The sequence below is a fragment of the Pongo pygmaeus genome, chromosome 16 (genome assembly GCF_028885625.2).
Source record: "Pongo pygmaeus isolate AG05252 chromosome 16, NHGRI_mPonPyg2-v2.0_pri, whole genome shotgun sequence".
Classification (NCBI taxonomy): Eukaryota; Metazoa; Chordata; class Mammalia; order Primates; family Hominidae; genus Pongo; species Pongo pygmaeus.
The window spans coordinates 103403619-103427764 of NC_072389.2; positions in this window are offsets into that span (position 1 = coordinate 103403619).

A 24146-nucleotide genomic window follows, 5' to 3' on the forward strand; every position below is an offset into this window, starting at 1 on the left:
ACTGAGGCAGGAAAATTGCTTGAGCTCAGGAGGTGGAGGTTACAGTGAGCCAAGACTACACCATTGCATTCCAGCCTGGGTGACAGAACAAGATCCTGTCTCAAGAGAAAAAAATAAAAGAAGAAAAAATTGATGAGTTGGTGTTTTACAGTAAGCTCTCTAGAGGCAGAAAAATTGATGACTTGGCGTTTTAGAGTCAGTTCTCTAGAGACAGAATTTCTTGTATGAGACATTTACTGAGTGACTGCAAGAGAAATCTGTGAAAGTAAGGGAAGCAGATAGGGCAGAGGAAGAAGCTCAGGAAAGAAGTTGGGTCAGCTGGTATCCAGCCTCTGTTTAATCCCATAGAGAGTTCCAGAACAAAAATGACACCTCATAGTCATTCCACATGGAGGTCAGTGGACATGCCGTTTATACCCTCATATTATGCAGTCATTTGTCTAAACCACACCAGAAGAGCACATGGACTCCCAGCTGTTTCTAGATGAGATGGCTCCCATTGACTGAGGCTGGTTCTCCTGAGAAGGCTATTGCAATAAGCCTTTAATAGCCAAAGTCACATTACCCAAGGAATGGGAGAACCATTAATAAAGAAGACCTGAGTTAGGCACCAACAGTGTCTACTACCATTGTCCTTCATCAAACGTAAAAGCTTCCAACGATCAAAAGACATCATTAAGAAAATGAACAGAGAGGTCACATACTAAAAAAAAGTTTGTAACTCATGTGGCTGACCAAGTGCTTATATCTATCACATATAAGAATTTCACAAAACATTGCAAAAATACAAACAATGAAAAATTTTTAAATAGGCAAATAAGTTTTATAGACAGAATACCTAAAATTATAAAAACCGACTCTATCAGTCCATTATCATCCCCCCGATAAAGACATACCTGAGACTGAGTAATTTACAGAGAAAAAGAGGTTCAATGCACTCACAGTACCACGTGGCTGGGGAGGCCTCACAATCATGGCAGAAGTCAAAAGGCATATCTTACATGATGGCACACAAGACAGAAATGCGGGCCAAGCAAAAGGAGAAACCCCTTATAAAATCATCACATCTCATGAGACTTGTTCCCTACTGTGAGAACACTATGGGAGAAATCACCCCATGATTCAATTATCCCACTGGGTCCCTCCCACAACTCGTGGGAATTATGAGAGCTACAATTCAAGATGAGATTTGGGTGGGGACACAGCCAAACCATATCACTGACAATACCAAATTTTGGCAAGTATGTGTTGCTGGAAGTTAGAGGTGAAGCCAGCTAGACTTCCTGGGTGAAGTGGGGACTTGGAGAACTTTTCTGTCCAGCTAAAGGTTTGTAAATGCACCAATCAGCACTCTGTAAAAAATGCACCAATCAGCGCTCTGTGTCTAGCTAAAGGTTTGTAAACGCACCAATCAGCACTCTGTAAAAACGCACCAATCAGCACTCTGTGTCTAGCTAAAGGTTTGTAAATGCACCAATCAGCACTCTGTAAAAATGGACCAATCAGCACTCTGTAAAATGGACCAATCAGTCCTCTGCAAACTGGACCAATCAGCACTCTTCAAAATGGACCAATCAGCAGTATCTGGGTGGGGCCAAATAAAGGAATAAAAGCTGGCCACCCGGCAACCTGCTCGGGTCTCCTTCTATGTTGTGGAAGCTTTGTTCTTTTGTTCTTCACGATAAATCCTGCTGCTGCTTACTTTTTGGGTCCGCGCTACCCTTATGAGCTGTTAACACTCACCTTGAGGGTCTGTGGCTTCACTGCTGAAGTTAGTGAGACCACAAACCCACCGGAGGAACAAACAACTCCAGACGCACCACCTTTAAGAGCTGTAACACTTACTGCAAAGGTCTGTGGCTTCACTCCTGAGGTCAGCAAGACCACAAACCCACTGGAAGGAAGAAACCCTGGACACAGCTGAACATCTGGAAAAACAAACTCCGGACCTACCATCTTTAAGAACTGTAACACTCCGCTTGAGGGTCCGTGGCTTCATTCTTGAAGTCAGCGAGACCAAGAAGCCACGAGAAGGAACCAATGCTGGACACAGAGGCGTGTAACATAGTACAACTCAGTGGAAAACTGCCACTTTCTAATAAATCTATATACTTACTTACCCCATGAAACAAATTATACCACTAGGTATTCACATTCATCACAAATAAAAATAGCATGTCCACAAAAAGTCTTGTACAAGGATATTAGAATGTTTACATCAACTTCATTTAAAGTCATGAAAACTCAGGAGTAGCTCAGTGTCAATCAACAGGTAAACAAATAAATGAATTGCAGTATATTCATACTATAAGTTAAAATTCAGTAGTGAAAATAACTACTGCTATATGCAACAACATATTGAACCTCAAAAACATGTTGAGTGAAAGAAGATAGACACAAAAGAAAATAGAAACAGAACCATTCAATGATTCTATTATTTGAAGTTAAAGAATAGTCAAAACTAACCCAAGGACATAGAAATAAGAACAATGGTTGCTTCTGGGGCATAGCAGGAGGATTGTTGTTCATGGAGGAACTCTACAAGATGATAGAAATATTTTGTGTCTTAAAAGAGGTTGTGGGTTACAAGAGTGTATACATTTGCCAAAATGCATCAAATCGTGCCTTTAATATCTGGGTGTTTTGTATTGTAATGTCAGCTATACCTCAATAACTGGTGTTGGTGCATATAACTGGAATACCAAGGCCTAAATTGCTTTTAGGGATATCCAAGTCTAGGACTTCAAATAAGGTCATCAGACCTGTCCTTTCCTCTCTCCCTTTCGCAACGCCCCTCCAGCTTGCCTCTTCTTGCCTTTGTTGACTTTATTCTGAATATGCATTCAGTACGTACCACATAGTCATATCAAAGTTCCTGCAGGGATTTTAGCAGTCATGAGATGATCCTCAGTGCTAAAATTATGCAAGGACAGAGATGCTATATTGACTGAACTTATTCGCATAAGAGAAAAAACTAAACAGATTGTAATTCTCATTTTAATTGTGCATCATCTCTCTCTAGTCTGCTGAAGCTGTTCTTAGTAAACTAAGTCTTAGAGTTGATATTAGTCACGATCTATCTGATCCACAGAGGTAAATTACCAAATAGGGGGTTGCCCTCAGCCAGTTTAAGAAAATATCCTTATGTTATTTAGAATTGCACATTTATTAGGACATTTATTGCTGTTTTTATGAAAGTCATGATAAGCCTTAAAAGTATCACAGCCAGAGATTTTGAGACAGACACATTATTGATTTTGCTCTCTGAAGAGGTCACATTGTGAAAATGGAACAGGTCTGAGTGGGAAAGGTGATGGCTCCAAGTTTCATTTCAGATGGAATCCTGTTGCATGACAAAAAAGTAAAGCTCTGTCTTTCATTCTACTCCTTTTACAAATATGATTTGACTTCTACGTGCTTCTCTTCCTGCAAATGTTCAATGAGTCCTTCTAGAAACCATTTGTCCTGCAGTTCCCAAATAACATTGTCAGATAATTTTCTTCCCAGGCCTTCAGCCAGCTGGAGATAGGCTCTTTTATTTCTGCATCCTTTTTTAAAACTAAAAGCTAATTTTATACAATTTCTCTTTACATTCCCTAACTCAGAAAAATTGCTTAAGTTCTGTGATAGTTGACTTAAGTGTCAACTTGACGGAATTAAGGGATACCCAGGTAGCTGGGAAAACATTCATTATTCTCAGTGCTTCAGTAGGCACTGCCCTTGTTCCTCTTCTGCTGTAAGGAAAATCCAGGTGGTTTAGCTTTTAATTAGAATGATTCGGCTACTCAGGTGTGTCTGTGAGGGTGTTTCTGGAGGAAATTGGCATGGGAGTTGGTAGACTGAGTGGGGAAGATCCTCCCCCAATATGGTGGGCATCATCCAATCAGCTGAGGTCCTGAATGGAACAAAAAGTCAAACAGAGCAAATTCACTCTCTCTTTCAGAGCCTGGATGCCCCCAAATGACCCAAGACTTAAAATATTTACTATATGGCCCTTCACAATGGAAGTCTGCCCATCCCTGACCTATGCCATCACCTTCCTCTGTTTCCCTTCACAGTGGTAAATCTCCAGTCTTCTCTTTGAAATGGAAGTAGCATACCTGGAGCTTAACAGAGAAACTAAGTCATGTGAGGCTGGCCATATCTATTTATCATGTATGTTATTGATACAGAAAAGTGTGTTACGGGAAGGTAAACCCCATATCAGCTAGACTTGGAATTTTCTTCTACCAACACCTTAATAATGCTCAAGATCAAAGCATGCTGGCAGTACTCTCCACCTTCCTACCCATTCACTCTTCCCCTCTCCATGAGGCCCCAGTGGAATTTAAGTATATACATATAAGCATGTTCTAATTTATAGATGATCTCTCTCAGAAAAGTTATTTTTTAATCTCCCATGATGGTTAACCATAAAAATGGTATAGAAAATTTCTGAAAAAATACAAAAATCCAGTTTTGATCATTGGAAAATCCTTGAGAAGTCAATAAACAGGTTGTCAATGGAAGCCTGATATACGGAGAAAATTGCTCATGTAGGTTCCAAAGAGATGAGGGACTCACAGCTGATGTTCAGAGAATTCAAGAAAATTGTTTCACTTTAGATTCATGATGTGTTTGAGTAAGAACTGTGTCTAGGGTGAATTCCAACCCAGCCATCTAGAATGAAGCTTCTAAGATGAGGTGGAGAACAAAAAGCACCACCATCTGAATGCACCCATCTGAATGCACCATCTGAATGCACCTGTCTGATGTCCTAGGACCACCCATCCTCTCTCCCCCTGATTTGGAGGACCCCTGAAAAACAGGCAAAGGTATGCATGGGCTGAACCACTGATATGAGTAATTGGACACGCTCCTTCAATTATCTCCTACATCAAAGTCAAAGCAAGAAGAGGACCCACCCTGTTATTAGTCCTCTTTTTCTCCACAAAAGTAATGTGATATTTATCTTGCCCATGTATTTTAAAAAATATTTTAATACATCTGAATTTACATTAATATCGGTTATGTATTTTAATATAAATAAGTTTACTACATTGCATGTTTCATTCTACAGATTGGCATTTCTAGTCAATACTATGTTTTTGTTTGTTTAGCTTGTTAATGTATTGATTTGCTTTTTAAGATGTTGAAGTTGACATATATATGCATGATCTATTTGTTTTGATTGCTGTGTATTATTCCATCCATTTGAGAGATATTCAGGTTACTTACAATTTTCCAGTTACAAGCATTGTTCTGCAGACATCTTTATAACCTTATATTATTTAGCTTATTTTTTATTGTTTTTGTTCTTCAATACTAAGTATTCTCATACACCTGACCCCACTAATCATTTACTTGTGATTGGTGTTGCAAATAGATATTGCCAACATAATGCTTTTTTCAACTTTTATTAATGGTTTTGTTACACTGAATTTTATACTTTTTGTAAGTTGAACTTTTCCTAATTTCTTTTTGTAATTTTTGTATCTTATTTTAAAAATGTCTTCTATCCAAATATTATCAAGAGATTCTTCTATATTTTCTAAAGGCTTGGAAGATTTACTTTCTTTAGTTATAACTGCAATCTATCTGAAAGTATTGTTGCATCTAATTACTTTTCCAATGTGAATGTCCAGTGGTCCCAATGCTACCTATGATATAGTCCATCATTTCTGTACTAGTTTGCAGGGCTACCTCTGTCATATATCAAGGTCATATGTATACCTGAGTCTGCTCCTGGGATTTCTATTGTTGGTTTATTTATTCTAATATTTTAGAATCAATTTGTCCCATCCAACAAAAAAATCCTTTGAGGATTTTAGCTGTCATATAATTTATTTTATAAACCTAATTAGATAGGATTATCTATTTATACTGCTAATACTTCCCATTCAAACATAATAATTTTTCTTAATTTAGAATTTTTCTTTTGTTAGATTTAGGACTAAGAAAATCATTGGTAATTTGGGGTATATAGGACACTTACAAGGTTTTATATTATTGTTATGATGGTCTTATAGCTAGCAAACTTGCTGAACTTCCTTAATAATCTTAATAGTTTGACTAGATTGTTTTGTATTTTACTGTATTAGAAAATCATATTGTTGGCCAGATGTGGTGGCTCATGCCTATAATCCCAACATTTTGGGAGGAAAAGGAAGGAGGATCACTTGATCCCAGGGGTTTGAGACCAACCCAGACAACAAAGTGAGACCCCATCACTACAAAACAATTTTTAAAAATTAGCCAGGCATAGTGGTGCACGTGTATAGTTCCAGCTATTCGGGAGGCTGAGGTGGGAGGATTGTTTGAGCCTGGGAGTTCAAGGCTGCATTGAACCATGGTAATGCCACTGCACTCCCACCTAGGCAACAGAGAGACCTTGTGTCAAAAAATATATACTGTATTTCCGAATAATGTCAACTCTTCCATTCTAATGTTAATATCTATTTCTTCTATTAGTCTTATTGCATTATCTAGAACATCCAACACTATGATGAATAGTAACAGTAATAGCAGGGATCCTTGTCTTGTTCCTGATTTCAAGTAGTTGAATCTTAAGAATTTTACTTGTTTTATGGTATTAATAGAAACCATTTAACCAAGTAAGGAAGTCCCTTTCCATTTATAGTGAACTTAAAGTTTTTATCATCAATAGGGTTGAATATTATATAATGACTTTTTTCTTTATCTATTGAGCTTTTAATGTTTTTCCTTAAACTGGTAATTTAGTAATCACATCAATAGACATTCTAGCATTGCACCATTCTTTCATGCCTGGGTTAAACTCTACTTGTTTGTGATAAATTATTTTTAATACATTGCTAGATTTGGCTATGTTTCTAATTTAGTTTCTGAATTATTGCAAATATAAAGATTACATTTTTTCCTTAAGCTTTGGTAAACCATCTGAGCCTGATACCTTCAGAGAATCTACTGTTTGTTTTTTTATTCCTTTTGTTTGTTTGTTTGTTTAGTTTTTGTTTTCATTTACCCTTTTTTTAAAAAAATCATTCTTGATGTAAGAAATTTTTAGCTTGTATTTACTCACTCATTTTTAGCCCTTTGTTTTCTAATATAAGCATATACCATTTAGATTTCATTCAAAAGATACTCTTACAGCTAAATTTGCAAGTTTTATTATATAAAACAATTATTGTTGCTTAGTTTGCTGCTTATTGCTAAATCACTAAGTCCCATTAAGATTTCTCCTGTAACTCATGAATTATTAAGAAATGTATTTTGTCTTTACATTTACATAAAGGAGAATTCACAATTACATTCATAAACGTAAATATAAACACTTCAAAGATAGCCTTCGCTGACTGGTGTTCATGCCTTTGTGCAGTCCCCTTCCTTTGAATGTGACCAGAACTAATGAATCTCTTCATTTTTTCTCATAAGTGTTTTATTTAAAATTGATACAAAATAATTGTACATATTTATGGAGTAGAGTGGGAGGTTTCAATGCATATATTCATTGTACGATGGTCAAGTTAGGGTAATTACCATTTACATCACCTTGAAGTAATTCTTCTAAAACTCCCTTTTTTTTTTTTCCAGTCAGGGTCTTGCTCTGTTGCCTGGGCTGGAGTGTAGTGGTGCAATCATGGCTCACTGCAACCTCCGCCTCCTGGGCTTAATGGATCCCCCCACCTTCCGACTCCCCAGTAGCCTGGACCCAGGCATGTGCTACTAAGCTCAGATAATTGTGTGTATGTGTGTGTGTGTGTGTGTATTTTGGTAAAAACAGGGTTTCACCATGTAGTACAATTGAGTCTTGAACTCCTGAGCTCAACTGATCCACCCTCCTTGGCTTCCCAAAGTGCTATGATTATAGGCATGAGCCACCACGCCTGGCCTTAAAACTTCCTTCTCATGAACATACTGTGGCAAAGGTAAAAGGATGTCACTTCCAAGGTTAGTTACAATGAGACTGGCTTCTGGCTTGGGCACTCATTCTCTCTTGCTCTGTTGCTCACTCTGAAAGAAGCCAACTGCTCTGTTGTATTGTGAGTTGCCTTTTGGTGAGGCTCACATGGCAAGCAACAGAAAGAGACTTCTAGCCAACAACCTGGAAGCAACGGAATCCTGTCAAACCCGTGAGTGAGTTTCTAGGCAAATACCCCCCGATCCTCTGGTGCCTAGCTCTCAGTTAGATACAGTCCTGGGAGTTTGACCACAGCTTCATGAGAGAACTTAAGTCACAGTAACCCAGCAAAGCTGGCATTTCTGAACCACAGAAACTGTGAGGTAATAAATGTTTGTTGCCTTAAGTACTAAATTTTGGTATCATTCATTACATGAGAAGAGATTAATACCGATTTTGTTTGTGAAAGTATAATTAAATACATTGATGCCATTATTATTTTGAACAAGCTCTTACATGATAGATCAGTTAAGAATTAAAAAAATAAAAGTTTCATTTTACCTGCACTTATTCCGTCTTTGATGCTTTTGCCTTCTTTATGTAGATCCAAGTTTCTGATCTGTATTATTTTATTTCTCTCTAAAGAATGTCTTGTAACATTTCCTGCAAGGCAAGTTACTGGCAATAAATTCCCTCAATTTCTGTTGGTCAGAGAAAGTGTTTATTTCTCCTTCACTATTAAATGATAATTTTGCAGGTTATAGAATTCTAGGTTAGTGTTTTTTGTTTCTCTCTCTCTCTCTCTCAACACTTTAAATATTTCACGACATTCTCTTCCTGCTTACATGGTTTCTGAGAAGTCAAATGTAATTCTTATTTTTGTTCCTCTATAGGCAAGTTTTTCTTTTTCTTCTATTCTTCTTCTAAATTTTTAAAAAATTTTGGCTGGGTGCAGTGGCTCACGCCTGTAATCCCAGCACTTTGGGAGGCCGAGGCAGGTGGATCACGAGGTCAGGAGTTCAAGACCAGTCTGACCAACATGGTGAAACCCCGTCTCTACCAAAAATGCAAAAATTAGCTGGATGTGGTGGCACACGTCTGTAATCCCAGCTACTCAGGAGTCTGAGGGAGGAGAATCGCTTGAACCTGGGAGGCGGAAGTTGCAGTGAGCCTAGATTGCATCATTGCACTTCAGCCTGGGCGACAGAGTAAGACTCAGTCTCAAAAAAGAAAAAAAAGAAAATTATTTTAAATGTTTGTGGGTACATAATAGGTGCATATATTTAAGGTGCATAATATGAGATATTTTGACACAGGCATGTTTTGTGAAATAATCATATCATGGAGAATGTGGTATTCGTTTCCTCAAGCATTTATCCTTTGAGTTGCAAAAAATCCAGTTCCAGTTTTTAAGTTACTTTAAAATATATAACTAAATTATTAATGACTATAGTCACCCTGTTGTGCTGTCAAATAGTAGTTCTTAGTCATTCTATTTTTTTATACTCATTAACCATCCCCACCCACCCCCCTAAAACCCCCCACTATCCTTCCCAGGCTCTGGTAACCATCCTTCTACTCTCTATGTCCAGAATTTCTGCTTGATTCTTTTTTAGTATTTCAATCTCTTTGTTACATTTATCTGATAAAATTCCAAATTCTTCCTCTGTGTTATCTCAAATTTCTTTGAGTTTCCTCAACACAGCTATTTTGCATTTTCTGTCTAAAGAGGTCACATATCTCTGTTTCTCCAGGATTGGTCCCTGCTGGCTTATTTAGTTCACTTGGGGAGGTCATGCTTTCTGGATGGTGTTGATGCTAGTAGATGTTCTCTGGTGTCTGGGCATTGAAGAGTTAGATATTTATTTTAGTCTTCACTGTCCAGGCTTATTTGTAGGCAACCTTCTTGGTAAGGCTTTCCAGTTATTTGAAAATACTGGAGTATTGCGATCTAAGCTTTATCTGTTATAGGGGGCATCCCAAGCCCCCTATAATCTGCAAGAACACTGTGGTTCTTGCAGATTCATAGAGGTACAGCCTTGATGATCTTAGACATGATCTATAAGAATTCTCTGGATTACCAGGCAGAGACTCTTGTTCTCTTCCTTTACTTTCTCCTAAACATATAGAATCTCACTGTTTGTTCTGAGCCACGTAAAGCTGGAGGATGAAGTGACACAAACACCTCTGTGGCCACCACTAATATGAAATATGACTATGCTGAGTCAGATCTGAAGCCAGCACAGAACTAGGTCTCACCCAAGGCCTGCTTTAACCACTACCTGGTTACTCTCTGTGTTCACCTAAGGTCCTGGGGACTCTACAGTTAGGAGGTGGCAAAGGCAGCCAGGCCCGTGTCTTTCCTTTCAGGGTGGTGAGGTCACCCAGGCCCCAGGTGGCTCTAGAAGTGCCATCCAGGAGTCAGGGACTAGAGTCATAGACCTTAGAAGTCTACCTGGTGTTCTATTGCATTGTGGCTGAGATGGCACTCAAATCATAAGGTGTAGTCCTCAGCACTTTTCCCTCCTCTCTCCAAAGGCAGAGGAACCTCACCCTGTAGGTGCCACCATCCCAGGCCACAAGAAGTACTGTCAGACTACTGCTGATGTTCACTTAAGGCCCAGGGTCTCTTAAGTCAGATTCTTCTGAATGCTGCCTGGCCCAGGACTCACCTTCAGTGCAGTGGACTCCCCTCTGGCCCAAGGCAGGTCCAGGGATGCCATCTAAGAGTCAAGTACTAGAATCAGGGACTCCAAAAGCCTGCTTGGTGCTCTACTCCTCTGTGGCTGTGCTGGTACCTAAGATGCAAGACAAAGACCCTTTTACTTTTCTGTATGCTTTTCTCAAGCAAAAGGAGTTTGGCCCCATAGCCACCGCAGCTGGTAATGTGCTGAGTCTCTCCTGAAGCCAGCAAGTCTCAGAGGCTCACCCAAGTCCCTCAGTGTAGAACCTGGGTATCGCTGCTGGTTATTTAGGGCCCAAGGGCCCTTCAGTTAGCAGGTGATGAATGCTGCCAGGACTAGGTCATTCCCTTCAAGGCAGTGGGTTCTCCTCTTGCCCAGGGTGTGTCTAGAAATGCCATCTGGAAGCTAGGGCATGAAATGGGGGACTCACGATTCTGACTGGCGCCCTATCCTATTGTGGCTGAGCTGGTATCTTAGATGCAAGACAAATTCCTCCACACTCTCTCTGTCCTCTCTTCAAGCAGAAGGAAGAGGTTTCCTTTGAAGCCTCAAGCTGTGCAGCCTGGGTTTGGGTCAGGGGGTGGTGTGATGCCAACACTCCTTTGGCCATCCCAGCTGGTGTCTTAACATGCTGTATGCACCCTCAGTCCACTGTCTCGGCCTAGTTCACCACTAGGTCTTGCCTAAGAGTTGCAGTCCTTATGGGCTAGATTGCCTTTCAACTTTATGTGGAGACACAGGCTGCTGTAGCCGTCAGTGGCAAGATTTGCAGGCACTCAAGTTTGGACCAGTGGGATCAGTGATTCCCTTCTGGCTAGAGCTGGTTTAAATTCTCCCTCCGCGAGTGGCTGACAGCAGAGTTTGGTCCATTTTTTCTTTCTATTCTAACAGGACAGCACTGGGTCTAATGCCTCACAATTGCTGTGTTTTCCCTCCCCCAGTGCCCTGAGATACTCTCCACACCAAGCTGCTGCTACTGGGGATGCAAGAAGGGTGGGGTCAATAATTCAGTACTGTTTTTTTCTGTCTCTTCAGTGCCCCCTTTTAGCAATATGAGGCTAAAACCAGGCACTGTCAGTTCTCACCTGATTCTTGGTTCTTATGAAGGTGTTCTTTTCTGTGTAGATAGTAGTTAACTTGGTATCCCTCTGGGGGGATGATTGATAGAGCTTTCTATGCTGTCATCTTGCTCTGCCTCGGTAAGGTGTTTTTTATCCAGCTTCTTTATGAGAATTTTTCTTTATCTTGGATTTTCTGTAGTTTGAAAATGATCCATCTAAGTAGGTTTTTTGGGACATTTTTCTGGCTTGTTGTTCTCTGAGTTTCCTGGATCTGTGGTTTGGTGTCTTACACTAATTTGGGGGAAATTCTCAGTCACTGTTTCTCAAGATATGTCTCTATTCCTTTGTCTTTCTTTTCCTTCTGATCTTCCCATTGCAGATACATACACCTTTGGTAGCTGTCCCACAGTTCTTGGATGTTCTAGGGCTTTTTTTTCAGTCTCTGTTCTCTTTCCTTTTCCATTTTAAAGATTTCTATGGATATCCTCAAGCTCAGAGATTCTTTCCTCAGCTGTGTCCAGTCTAGTAATAAGCCTATCAAAAGCATCCTTCATTCATATTACAGTGTTATAGTTGGTTTTTAATCTCTAGCATTTCTTTTTTTCTCACAGAAGTTCCATTCTCTACTTGTATTGCCCAGTTGTTCTCGCATGCTATCTACTTAGCCATTAGAACCCTTAGCACATTAATCAAAGCTGTTTTAAATTCTAGGTATGATAATTCCAACATCCCTGCCATGTCTGGCTCTGTGCTTGCTCTGTCTCTTCAAATTGTGTTTTTTGCCTTTCAGTATGCCTTGTAAATTTTTTTTAAACCAGACATGATGTACTGGGTAAAGGAACATTAAAGTTTGGGGAAAGGAAGCATTTATGACTGGCTCTGTGCTTGCTATGTATCTTCAAATTGTGTTTTTTTGCCTTTTAGTATGCCTTCTAATTTTTTCTTAAGCCAAACATAATGTATTGGGTGAGGGACATTAAAGTGTGGGAGAGGGGAAGCATTCTATAATGCTGTGATTAGGTCCCAGGTTTTTGGTGAACCTGTGCCTCTGGACTTTGAATTTCACAAATATTTCTTTGTTTGTTTGTTTTTCTAATTTTATTTTCTCCCTCCTTAGATAGGACAAGATATCCAGAGTTGGCTACAACTGATATTTTCCTTTTCCCAGGTCAATTAGGGTCTAGTAAAACCCCAGCAGTTTAAGCTCTGGTTAAATAGTTCCTCTCTGGTGTATTTCAAAATAGTTATTTTTTCCCTTCCCCTGTTGGAAACATGAGGGGAATTTTCCCTGATATTATTGTGGGAAATTGGTTGTCCTCCTGGAGGTAAGAGTCACAAAAGAGTGCACCCCACCACAAAACAGGGTCCCCCTGGAGTTTTAAACTCAGACTTGTGCACACTGAGTCCCCAGGAACAATTCGTCAATTACAGTTAAGGCTTTCCTACCCCAGTACTGTTTCCTAAGGAGGTTTCTGCTCCAGCATGTTGTGATTCTCTTTACCTGCCTGCATGTTTCTCCAATTGGGAGAGCAGGAGTTTGCCCTCTGAGTTCACTTCTCTTAAGACCTAAGAAGATACATAATTTTTCAGTTTGTTCAGCTTTTTACTTGTTAGGATACAGCGGCCACTTCCAAGCTCCTTGCATGTGGTATGGAAAAATCAAATTCAATAAATGTCTTTTTAATATTTAATAATAAAAAGTGACAAAATGGGACATGCTCCAAAGCACTTCTACATATTAAATACAATGTATGGCCGGGTATGGTGGTTCATTCCTATAATCCCAGCACTTTGGGAGGCTGAGGCGGGCAGATCACAAGGTCAAGAGATCGAGACCATCCTGGCCAACATGGTGAAACCCCGTCTCTACTAAAATACAAAAATTAGCTGGGCGTGGTGGTACCCGCCTGTAGTCCCAGCTACTCAGGAGGCTGAGGCAGGAGAATCACTTGAAGCCTGGAGGTGGAGGTTGCAGTGAGCCAAGATCGCATCACTGCACTCCAGCCTGGTGGCAGAGTGAGACCCTGTCTTTAAAAAAAAAAAAAAAAAAAAATGGAGGTCCCAATCCAAACCCCAAGAGAGGGTAGTTTATTGAAAGCTATTCCGTTACATAGTAGCACATCCTCAGGAAACAAGTGAAGGAATGCACTGTCTTTGCTTTATGTTTTTTGTACATAGGGATCTTGTCTATATAAAGACTAAACTAGGCTGTGAGATTAAACTACATGTGGGTGGGCTGACAGCATGACAAAATTTGTTATTCTATTGATTTAAAGAAACCTATCCTTGACATTTTAACATATAAGTACATCAAAGCATAACTGTAATTTTCTTGAAAGCATATATTGCTATGAATATTGGAACATCTGGACTTTCCGTTGTTGCAGGAGTTTGTTTTTGCAAGCATTACAAAGCTGATTCTTTAGCTGTAAACATCTTGGATCCATGGGTCATGACTGGCAGGAATGTAACTTGTCAGTTTTAAGATGGACTTGATTTTAAAATAGTGTTACTGTGGTTTTCCTAGCTTCCTGCTTCCCTAACATATTGTTGTTATTGTTATTGCTTGCTTTTTAAGGAAAATCACTTGTGAAACTGTTTGAATCGCAAGCTGAATTAACCATTTTTTAAATGGAACGTCAGTTTTTCATAAACAAAAGATAGAAAAACTATTGGTAATTCACCGTGGATATTTGGCAGACACTTTCTTGATGATAAACTAAGTGAGCCTGTAGTTTTCAAGGACAACTAATAGTGCAATAATTTTGCTCCTGAGAAAACATAAGTTTAAGTGTGCAAACCTTGTTTCTTGATCTTGACAGCTTCTCAATTTTTAAAAACTTTTTGATGAGACTGGTGTTGATATTAAGAAATATAAATGTTTGATATTGTATACTGAAATGTGTTAATATTTGGATGATCTATATAACTTAGTAATACAATATTTTTTCAAACAACCAGCACATAATGTTTCAAAACCATGCATGTGTAAAGGAACCATTGAAAGTACAAGATAAAATAATAGATTTTAATAGTATGGAATATGAATATTACATTGATTTTTTAAAAAATTCTACATTGCAACTAATTTTTAAGAAAACATGACTTATAAAGTTTTAGTATATTATTTAAAAATCATATCTGAAATTATCTTCTAAGTCTATTAAAATGGTTTGTCTTGTCCAAACTACATTTAGGTGTGAGGCTAGATTTTCTTTATATATTTTAACTAAAATAATATATTTTAACTGGTTATATACAGAAACACATATGAAAATATAGCTGATTTATTTATTATATATTTATTTATTTGAGACAGAATCTTGCTCTGTCACCCAGACTGGAGTGTAGTGATGCCATTTTGGCTCACTACAACCTCCACTTCCCAGCCCCAAGTGATTCTCTTGCCTCAGCCTCCTGAGTAGCTGGGATTACAGGCAGCTGCCACTGTGCCTGGCTAATTTATGTATTTTTAGTAGAGACAGGGTTTCTCCATGTTGGCCAGTCTGGTCTCAAACTCCTGGCCTCAAGTGGTCCACCTGCCTCAGCATCCCAAGTGCTGGGGTTACAGGTGTGAGCCACCACGCCTGGCCCTAGCTGATTTCTACTCGTTTAAACACTATGTAATTTTTTAAAATAGAAAGCAATATAACTGTTCTTACTAATTTTTGTTTGTTTTGGAAAACAGTTACTTGCATAAGAATAAATTATTTGCCACATTTTCTTAATCCAGTCTATCATTGTTGGACATTTGGGTTGGTTCCAAGTCTTTGCTATTGCGAATAATGCGGCAATAAACATATGTGTGCATGTGTCTTTATAGCAGCATGATTTATAGTCCTTTGGGTATATACCCAGTAATGGGATGGCTGGGTCAAATGGAATTTCTAGTTCTAGATCCCTGAGGAATCGCCACACTGACTTCCACAAGGGTTGAACTAGTTTACAGTCCCACCAACAGTGTAAAAGTGTTCCTATTTCTCCACATCCTCTCCAGCACCTGTTGTTTCCTGACTTTTTAATGATTGCCATTCTAACTGGTGTGAGATGGTATCTCATTGTGGTTTTGATTTGCATTTCTCTGATGGCCAGTGATGGTGAGCATTTTTTCATGTGTTTTTTGGCTGCATAAATGTCTTCTTTTGAGAAGTGTCTGTTCATGTCCTTCGCCCACTTTTTGATGGGGTTGTTTGTTTTTTTCTTGTAAATTTGTTGGAGTTCATTGTAGATTCTGGATATTAGCCCTTTGTCAGATGAGTAGGTTACGAAAATTTTCTCCCATTTTGTAGGTTGCCTGTTCACTCTGATGGTAGTTTCCTTTGCTGTGCAGAAGCTCTTTAGTTTAATTAGATCCCATTTGTCAATTTTGGCTTTTGTTGCCATTGCTTTTGGTGTTTTAGACATGAAGTCCTTGCCCATGCCTATGTCCTGAATGGTAATGCCTAGGTTTTCTTCTAGGGTTTTTATGGTTTTAGGTCTAACGTTTAAGTCTTTAATCCATCTTGAATTGATTTTTGTATAAGGTGTAAGGAAGGGATCCAGTTTCAACTTTCTCCATATGGCTAGCCAGTTTTCCCAGCACCATTTATTAAATAGGGAATCCTTTCCCCATTTCTTGTTTTTGTCAGGTTTGTCAAAGATCAGATACTTGTAGATATGTGGCATTATTTCTGAGGGCTCTGTTCTGTTCCATTGATCTATATCTCTGTTTTGGTACCAGTACCATGCTGTTTTGGTTACTGTAGCCTTGTAGTATAGTTTGAAGTCAGGTAGTGTGATGCCTCCAGCTTTGTTCTTTTGGCTTAGGATTGACTTGGCGATGCGGGCTCTTTTTTGGTTCAAAATGTGGCACATATACACCATGGAATACTATGCAGCCATAAAAAATGATGAGTTCATGTCCTTTGTAGGGACATGGATGAAATTGGAAATCATCATTCTCAGTAAACTATCGCAAGAACAAAAAACCAAACAACGCATATTCTCACTCATAGGTGGGAATTGAACAATGAGAACACATGGACACAGGAAGGGGAACATCACACTTCGGGGACTGTTGTGGGGTGGGGAGAGGGGGGAAGGATAGCATTGGGAGATATACCTAATGCTAGATGATGAGTTGGTGGGTGCAGCGCACCAGCATGGCACATGTATACATATGTAACTTACCTGCACATTGCGCACATGTACCATAAAACCTAAAGTATAATAATAATAATAATAATAATAATAAAAGAAAAAAAAAGAATAAATTATTTATGTTAACATTAATGTGTTTATTTTTACTTTTAGATGAATTAATAACTAAATAAATATAAAACTTCTTAGTTTAATTTCTATTATGATAAATATCAACAGATAAAACCTACCTAAACAAAAGTTCTCTGGAGTTGTCAATAATTCTTAAGAATGTACAGTATCCTAAGACCAAAAATTTGAGAACTTCTATATTCACATATTAAAGACCATGGAGAGTCCAGTAGTATGGAGACTGGCTTAACTTTGGTAAAGTCCAGTCTTTTTCAAATATATTTGATCAAACTTTTCTCTTTCACATGCAGTGTCCTTATCTCTGGAAATATATATTCTATAAGGCAGAGTTGGGAAAATTCTTGCATAGAGAATGACCTTACCTCTTGTAATTCTTAAATTACTAAATCTTCAAATCCCAAGATCTTGAAAAAAAGTCATCTCATTCAGTTTTATCATTTCCCCCAGTGTTCCTGAATGTTTTAGCCAAAATTGTCTTTGTGATGAATACTATCTTTTGTCCACATATGTAGGAAAGAAATTAACCTTGCCCAAAGAAAGGTCTGACCTTTACTCTTGGCTCCTGAGAAGTAACCTCTTAAGTCCTTGAAATGTCCTACCTGATGGGAATATCTTTGTTTCCTTGTAGGTCTTGGGACACAGTAGATTGTCTAACCGTGTGATTTCAAATGAGGCTGGCCATACCCCATAGTCTTAGGATGGGAACTAGCCAAATGAGAAACTCAAAAAATATGATTTATGGTGAGGACTTTGGGTCCCACCCAGAGAGGCTGGAAACTAGACACTAAGAACAGCCATTTGAGTAAACAATGATGCCTACATAATGGAGCCCCAATAAAACCTCGAGTGAAGGGGCTCAGGTGAGCTCCTCTGGTTGACAATCCTGTGTGCATGCTGTCACACGTCAATACCAGGAGAGTAATGCTGTCCTGACTCCACAGAGATAGGGCAATGAGGACACTTCACATTAGGTGCTTCCCTAGACTTTGCCCTGTGTGCTTCCTCCTTTGTCTAATTTTAATTTGTATTGGTTTCAGTGTAATAAATCTTTGCAAGAAGTACAACAGTCCTCAGTGATTTCCGTGAGTTTTCTAGTTAGTGTATGATCAAACGTGAGCATGCTTTATGGGGAGCCCCCAAACTGCAATTCGTATGAGAAATAAAAGGGAAATTGTGTGGACTGCTCCCTTTAACTTTGCAGTTGGCTAAACTCTTCATACCACCTACACTTATCCCTCAACTTCATTACAAAGTAAAAAAATAAAATAAATCAAAACAAAACTATTTTGTTCAGGTAGCCATGGAAATCTCTTGATCTTGGAGAAGGCAAGTATCTACTTCAATGGCTGCTGAGAGTATCTAGACTAAACATTGGTAATTTCTTTTCCCTTGGCGAGTGATAGGTCTAGTGGTAGCCATGGAGCCTAGATATGGTTGACGAGAGATAAGGGAGTTCTACTAAATGGAGCTTAACGAAAAGCCTTTATTCTGTTCTGTCTGGAATGTAGATATATTATCTGGAGTTGTAGTAGCCTTCCTGCAACCACTGGGCAATAAGCATGGAGATAAAAGCTAACATAAGAATAACCCAGCAGAGATATAAAAGCAGACTTATAAACAATCACATAAGAAGGATGAATGGATAGAAAACAATTGTTTGAATTGGAGATTAGCATGCATTGTAAATGTTCTTAAAACCTACTTCAATAAACACACCCTTTTCTTTTGTTATGGAATGTTGTGTCTCCTACATTTTTAAAATAAAAATATTAGCTTCGAAAAAAATGTGATGTGAAAACAGTATTTATATCAGTATTTGGCCTACCAAAATACCATTGTACATCTACTATCATATCAAAAATACATTGCCAGAAATGTAAAACAATATTAATAAATGAAGAGAAAATGTGAGGTCTTAGCAAACAAGCTATAAGGGACCAGAAAAGGAGCAACATATTATTAGTATCAAAGAATAATTTATGTCTTTTTTCTAAGTTAGTAAACTGCAAAATTAATCTACAAATGAAACTTTACTGAAGAGACTACTCAAGTGTATTCAGATTTACTTGAGTATCTTTTAATCTTAAGCATAGTTTCTTCGAGTTTACACTGTTTTTTTCTCTCTCCCAAATTGCACCTCATTTAACCCCCACTTAAACCAGCTATTCCCAAAATAATTGTTTTCCTTCACTTACATACTCTTAAAAATCTTCTAATTGAATTTCATATCTCCAGAACAAAACACTTTAACATTACGAATGTTTTGGTTCCAAAGGGGGAAATACGATGAAAATGAATTTTCCAGAGCTTCCGACTTAAATGTCTCACCCTTATCAGTCAGCATCAATAAACATTTATTATGTAGCTACAGTGGCCAAGTCACTACGGCATACAGACATGAAGAGTCAATGCACATAGCAGTGAGGAGATACATGCCAAACGAAAAATCTGGAACATAAGTGACAAAAGCTATGTTTCTGATTTAAAACAATTTGCAGATCTCTACCTGTCCTTCACATTAATTTATAAGCATAGACAGATAGATACAGTATGTAATATTGTTTTATGTTACACCAGCAAGAAAATTAGTGCCATTAAAGACATGGAAAAAGAGATATTTTTAAGCTGCAAAAGAGTAGGAGAGAAGAAGGATAGAGTGTATGTGGCCACGGAGAATGTCGTCATCCAAGCAGGAAATTTTATTAATTCTGAGCAGAAACCATGAGCCTATGAGTTGGACCCACATGGAATGTAACTATGTCCTGGGGCAGCAAGAAAGAGCCAGAGGGTAACTTCAAGCCTTGGCCTAAGGAATATCATGGTTCAAAATGAGGAAGTCAAAATCAGTCTCAGGTGCAGGAGGCAACCACAGGCACTCAGCAAATGCAAATACAGAGGCAGAGCTGGGAGCAGAGGGTGAGGAGGAGAGAAGTTTCACCTCTAACACGACTCCTAGAGGCCTGTCAGAGTCAAGGTCCTGCATTCTTAGATACAAGCCGAATGCTGAATGTGTGGGAAGCACAGAAGGGAGTGGGTAGGGAGGATGTTGAGTGATGGAACTACAGATAATACAGAGCCCAGAAACAGCCCTGGGCTACCGCAGGAGCAATAGAAGTAAGTGGGATCAGCAGGTGACGTCATCCACCTGCACAGCTAGGTTCCCACCCAGACTAATGATGGGGCTGAGGCAGTGCGCATTCCATCTGTTACACAGGTGGACAATTCCTAAGTCAACAGATGATAAGAGAAAGCACCTATAATACAATTTTAACTTGATAACTGAGAATAAGCTACAAGGTAAATTTGAACTGGGAAAATCCATGCATGTGTTGGTGGCACAAACTATTTCTTAAACTGGATTCGAATATTTGAAGCAGACATACCATCCCTGTTTGTAACTTTCACCAAAGCTCATGGTAATAGAATAGAAAGATGGACACAGTGGCAGTTACTAGTTTATGACCTTACAGGAAGTTACTAGTCTATCACCTTACAGGAACTTCTTTAAATTAAATCTATTTTTATGTAAATTAAATATGCAATGCACAGGCAATCTATTTCTATCTCTTTTCTTCCTGAACTAGGCTGCATTGGTCAGGGAAACTAAATTCGGAAACTAGAACACTGGCCTGACTGGCTCTGAATAGTCTCAGTTCCCCATGCGTGATCTGGTGGAGCCTCCAGAATTGGAAGACTTGGACTCTCATACTCACTCTGCCTCATCAAGTGATGTGGCTTTGGGTGACTCTCGGCCCATTCCTGAGATTCTACTTATGCTTTGAGAAACGGAATGGCTGTTGACAAACTCTCATCTCCCTACAAGAATAAATGCTAACCTGCTACGAAAATTCTCAAGAACTCTGTAAATATAGGCAATATTCTTAATAGTGGTCAAGGAGATATAGACATCTGTCTTAAGGTTTGGGGGCTCATGCACAATTCTGAAAGCCATATGTATTTCAGATTGTCCTAAGCTCTAGTGTCTCCATTCTTGCAATTTGTCTGCCATCCAAATACACCCTCTAAGAAAAATAACTCTATATCACCTAACTTCACAATGAACAGAAAAAGAGAGAAATATGCTACTGAAGCCAATCGCTGAATAGCAGAATTAAGTCCAACGGGATGCCACATTGAGCTGAAATAGAATGTCCAAATTTGAAGATCCAAAAAGAGGTTAGAAAATCAGGAAACCATAAGGGCAGGGAAGAAGACTGTAAAGGCTGAAATGAGAGAAGATGGTCTTGATGAAGAATAGCTGAATTTTTACATTATTCCACCACAGACTTAAAACAGTTGAGGTACATTTGCAAATTCTGTCTTAGCTTAGTCTCAGGACATGAGATCTATATTATAATTATTTCTGTTCTATCAGGATTTAACAATCTGTGTTTAAGTTCTCAAGAAAAACAATCTGTCTAAGGGTTGCTAGGAAAATGTACTGTATAAAGACATATTTTTTTCTTTTTTTCTTTTTTCTTTTTTTTTTTTTTTTTTTGTAGAAATATGGTATCACTATGTTGCCCAGGCTGGTCTGGAAGTCCTGGCCTCAAGTGATGCTCCTGCCTTGGCCTCCTAAAGTGCTGAGGTTATAGGCATGAGCCACAATTCCCAACCAAAAGACACATTTTATAAGAAGAAGATATGCATAGTTTCTGAATAAGGAGCATGGTCTTGGCCAGGCGTGGTGGCTCACACCTGCAATCCCAGCACTTTGGGAGGCTGAGACAGGTGGATCACCTGAGGTCAGGAGTTCGAGACCAGCCTGACCAATGTGGAGAAACCCTGTCTCTACTAAAAATACAAAATTAGCTGGGTGTGGTGGTGCGTGCCTGCAATCCCAGCTACTCGGGAGGCTGAGGCAGGAGAATCGCTTGTACCCGGGAGGCGGAAGTTGCGGTGAGCAGAGATCGCGCCACTACACTCCAGCCTGGATGACAGAGCAAAACTCCATCTCAAAAAAAAAAAAAACATGATGTTCAAGGGATCTGACCCTTTAAATGCTGGAGTAGACGCGTAGCTAGATGCACAGGAAGAGCAGAATGGGATGAGGAGAGTGGATGAAAGAACAGCTCTGTGCTCTAGATTGGATTAAAGCCTTTGAATTTGGAGCTCTTTGCAAACTGTCCCCATCCAACCCTTACTACGGAAAATCTAATTATAATGCCAGGGACATATTTAGGTAAAGAGGAGAAGGGAACCATGCCAATCTATAATTCAAGTATGTTTCCTTAAATCTGGGGTACAAAGTCACACTTCTGGTTTCTACCCAAGTTAATACATCTTATTACAAGGACAGTCTCCAGGCTGCCCATGAGAAACTCAGGAGGAGCTTTTCAAATACACAAGTTCATAGGAATACTCTACCCCACACCTACTGAATCTGGACTTCCACTGATAAATCTGTAAATCAATTGTGATACCACTGAATGAAAGTAAAAGAAGACCAGTTGCAGAACAGTTTATATAAGAAGGTGATTTACAGCCAGGCACGTTGGCTCAAGCCTGTAATCCCAGCACTCTGGGAGACGAAGGCAGGTGGCTCACCTGAGGTTGGGAGTTTAAGACCATCTTGGCCAACATGGTGAAACCTTGTCTCTACTAAAAATATAAAAAAAATTAGCCGGGCATGGTGGTGGGTTCCTGTAATCCCAACTACTCGGGAGGCTGAGGCAGGAGAACCACGAGAACTACTTGAACCCAGGAGGAGGAGGTTGCGGTAAGCCAAGACCACACCATTGCACTCCAGCCTGGGCAACAAAAGCAAAACTTCATCTAAAAAAAAAAAAGAAGAAGAAGAAGAAAAAGGTGATTTACCATCACATGACATATCCAGAAAAGCATTTCTGCAAAAGCAACCAATCAGAGGTACTTTCAATTTTCCAGCTGCCACACAGAAAAAGTTGGGGCGGGGTGGGAGGGGGTGGTGTGGTTTGCAAAGTGACAAGCTTCCCCCTTGTCACTTAGGTGTGGAAAGCTGAGGTTCCCCTTTAGATTCAGTTCCTGGAAGTCAGTGTGAATCGGCCTTAGGTTCCCTGCCTCCACACCCTATTCTCCTGCCTCAAAAGGAAGTTTTTTTCTCCCCTACATCTCCCAGCACCTCCACACTATCAGGAATATACGAACTTGTTGTCTGCCAGTGTCCAGAATTTAATATATAAGGAATAGACATTATGAGTGCTGGGCTGCTTAAAGAACAAAAAGATAGCACCAGGTTAAATAACCCAAAGATAATACCTGGAGGAATAAAAGGGAAGTGGTTGTGGTTATCAGATCTTGGGAGCAAAGAGGAGGAACTCCGTGGTGCTTGGGCTCAGACCTCCAATGAGGAAACACTTCTAGGCTGCTACTCAAACTTCTGAAAGGACACAATTAGGCTGTTCTGTGAGTTGAGAATGAAACGAGGGGCAGGAAACAGCTGCCATAGTTGGAACGATGCTGAAAGGGGCAGGAAGCAAACAGGCAAGCCTGGGTGGTGCCTTCCTTCTCCTTTAGCCTCACTCTCTCTATCGCCCACTATTTGCAGAGCCTATAACATGGGCAGCTGGCAAAGCAGAAGTGTGGTTTCACAGTCTCCCTCTCAATACCACAAAAGGTGTGTTGGAAGCTGGGAACCAATATGCACACTACTGGCATTGCATTCGCCTCTTTCTCCTCAGCCTCCAATTAAAAAGTGCCTAGGGAAATGATGATTTTGGTTAGCATTTACTCAAGAAGCATCCGGGGAAAAGTAATTTATGTACGCTCTCCTCTGACCATATTTAGCACTGATTGTTTCAAAAACTAGAAGAAAAGCTAATACAAACACCATTTTAAGAAAAAAACTGTGTTGGTTTAATGATTATTCTTATGCAGTCAGTTCTAAATTATTATCTGTTCATTCACTCAGAAACACAGTATATTCATTTCGGATCTTTATGATCACTAGAAAAAACAAACAAACATAGAAAGATCACAGTGTATCTAACCTTTTCCCTGTAAGTCTCATACCAGCCTGTAACTAGAAGCTAAAAAATTCTGACCTGAAACATAAGAAAATAGAACAAGGACACATCATATTTCAGAGAATTCTAGTAATAGGTATATTTATCAAAAATTTTAACCACTGTTTCTATGTGAGAGCTCGAAATCTTTCTGCCAATGAGAAAATAAGTACTTTCTAATAAGTAAAAATATCGACAAGAGCTCTTGTCCCATTAGGCTGTTAAAAATACACTTGGAAATAAGTGAAGAAATTTGTTGCTAAAGCATACAATCTTTATTGGCAATAAC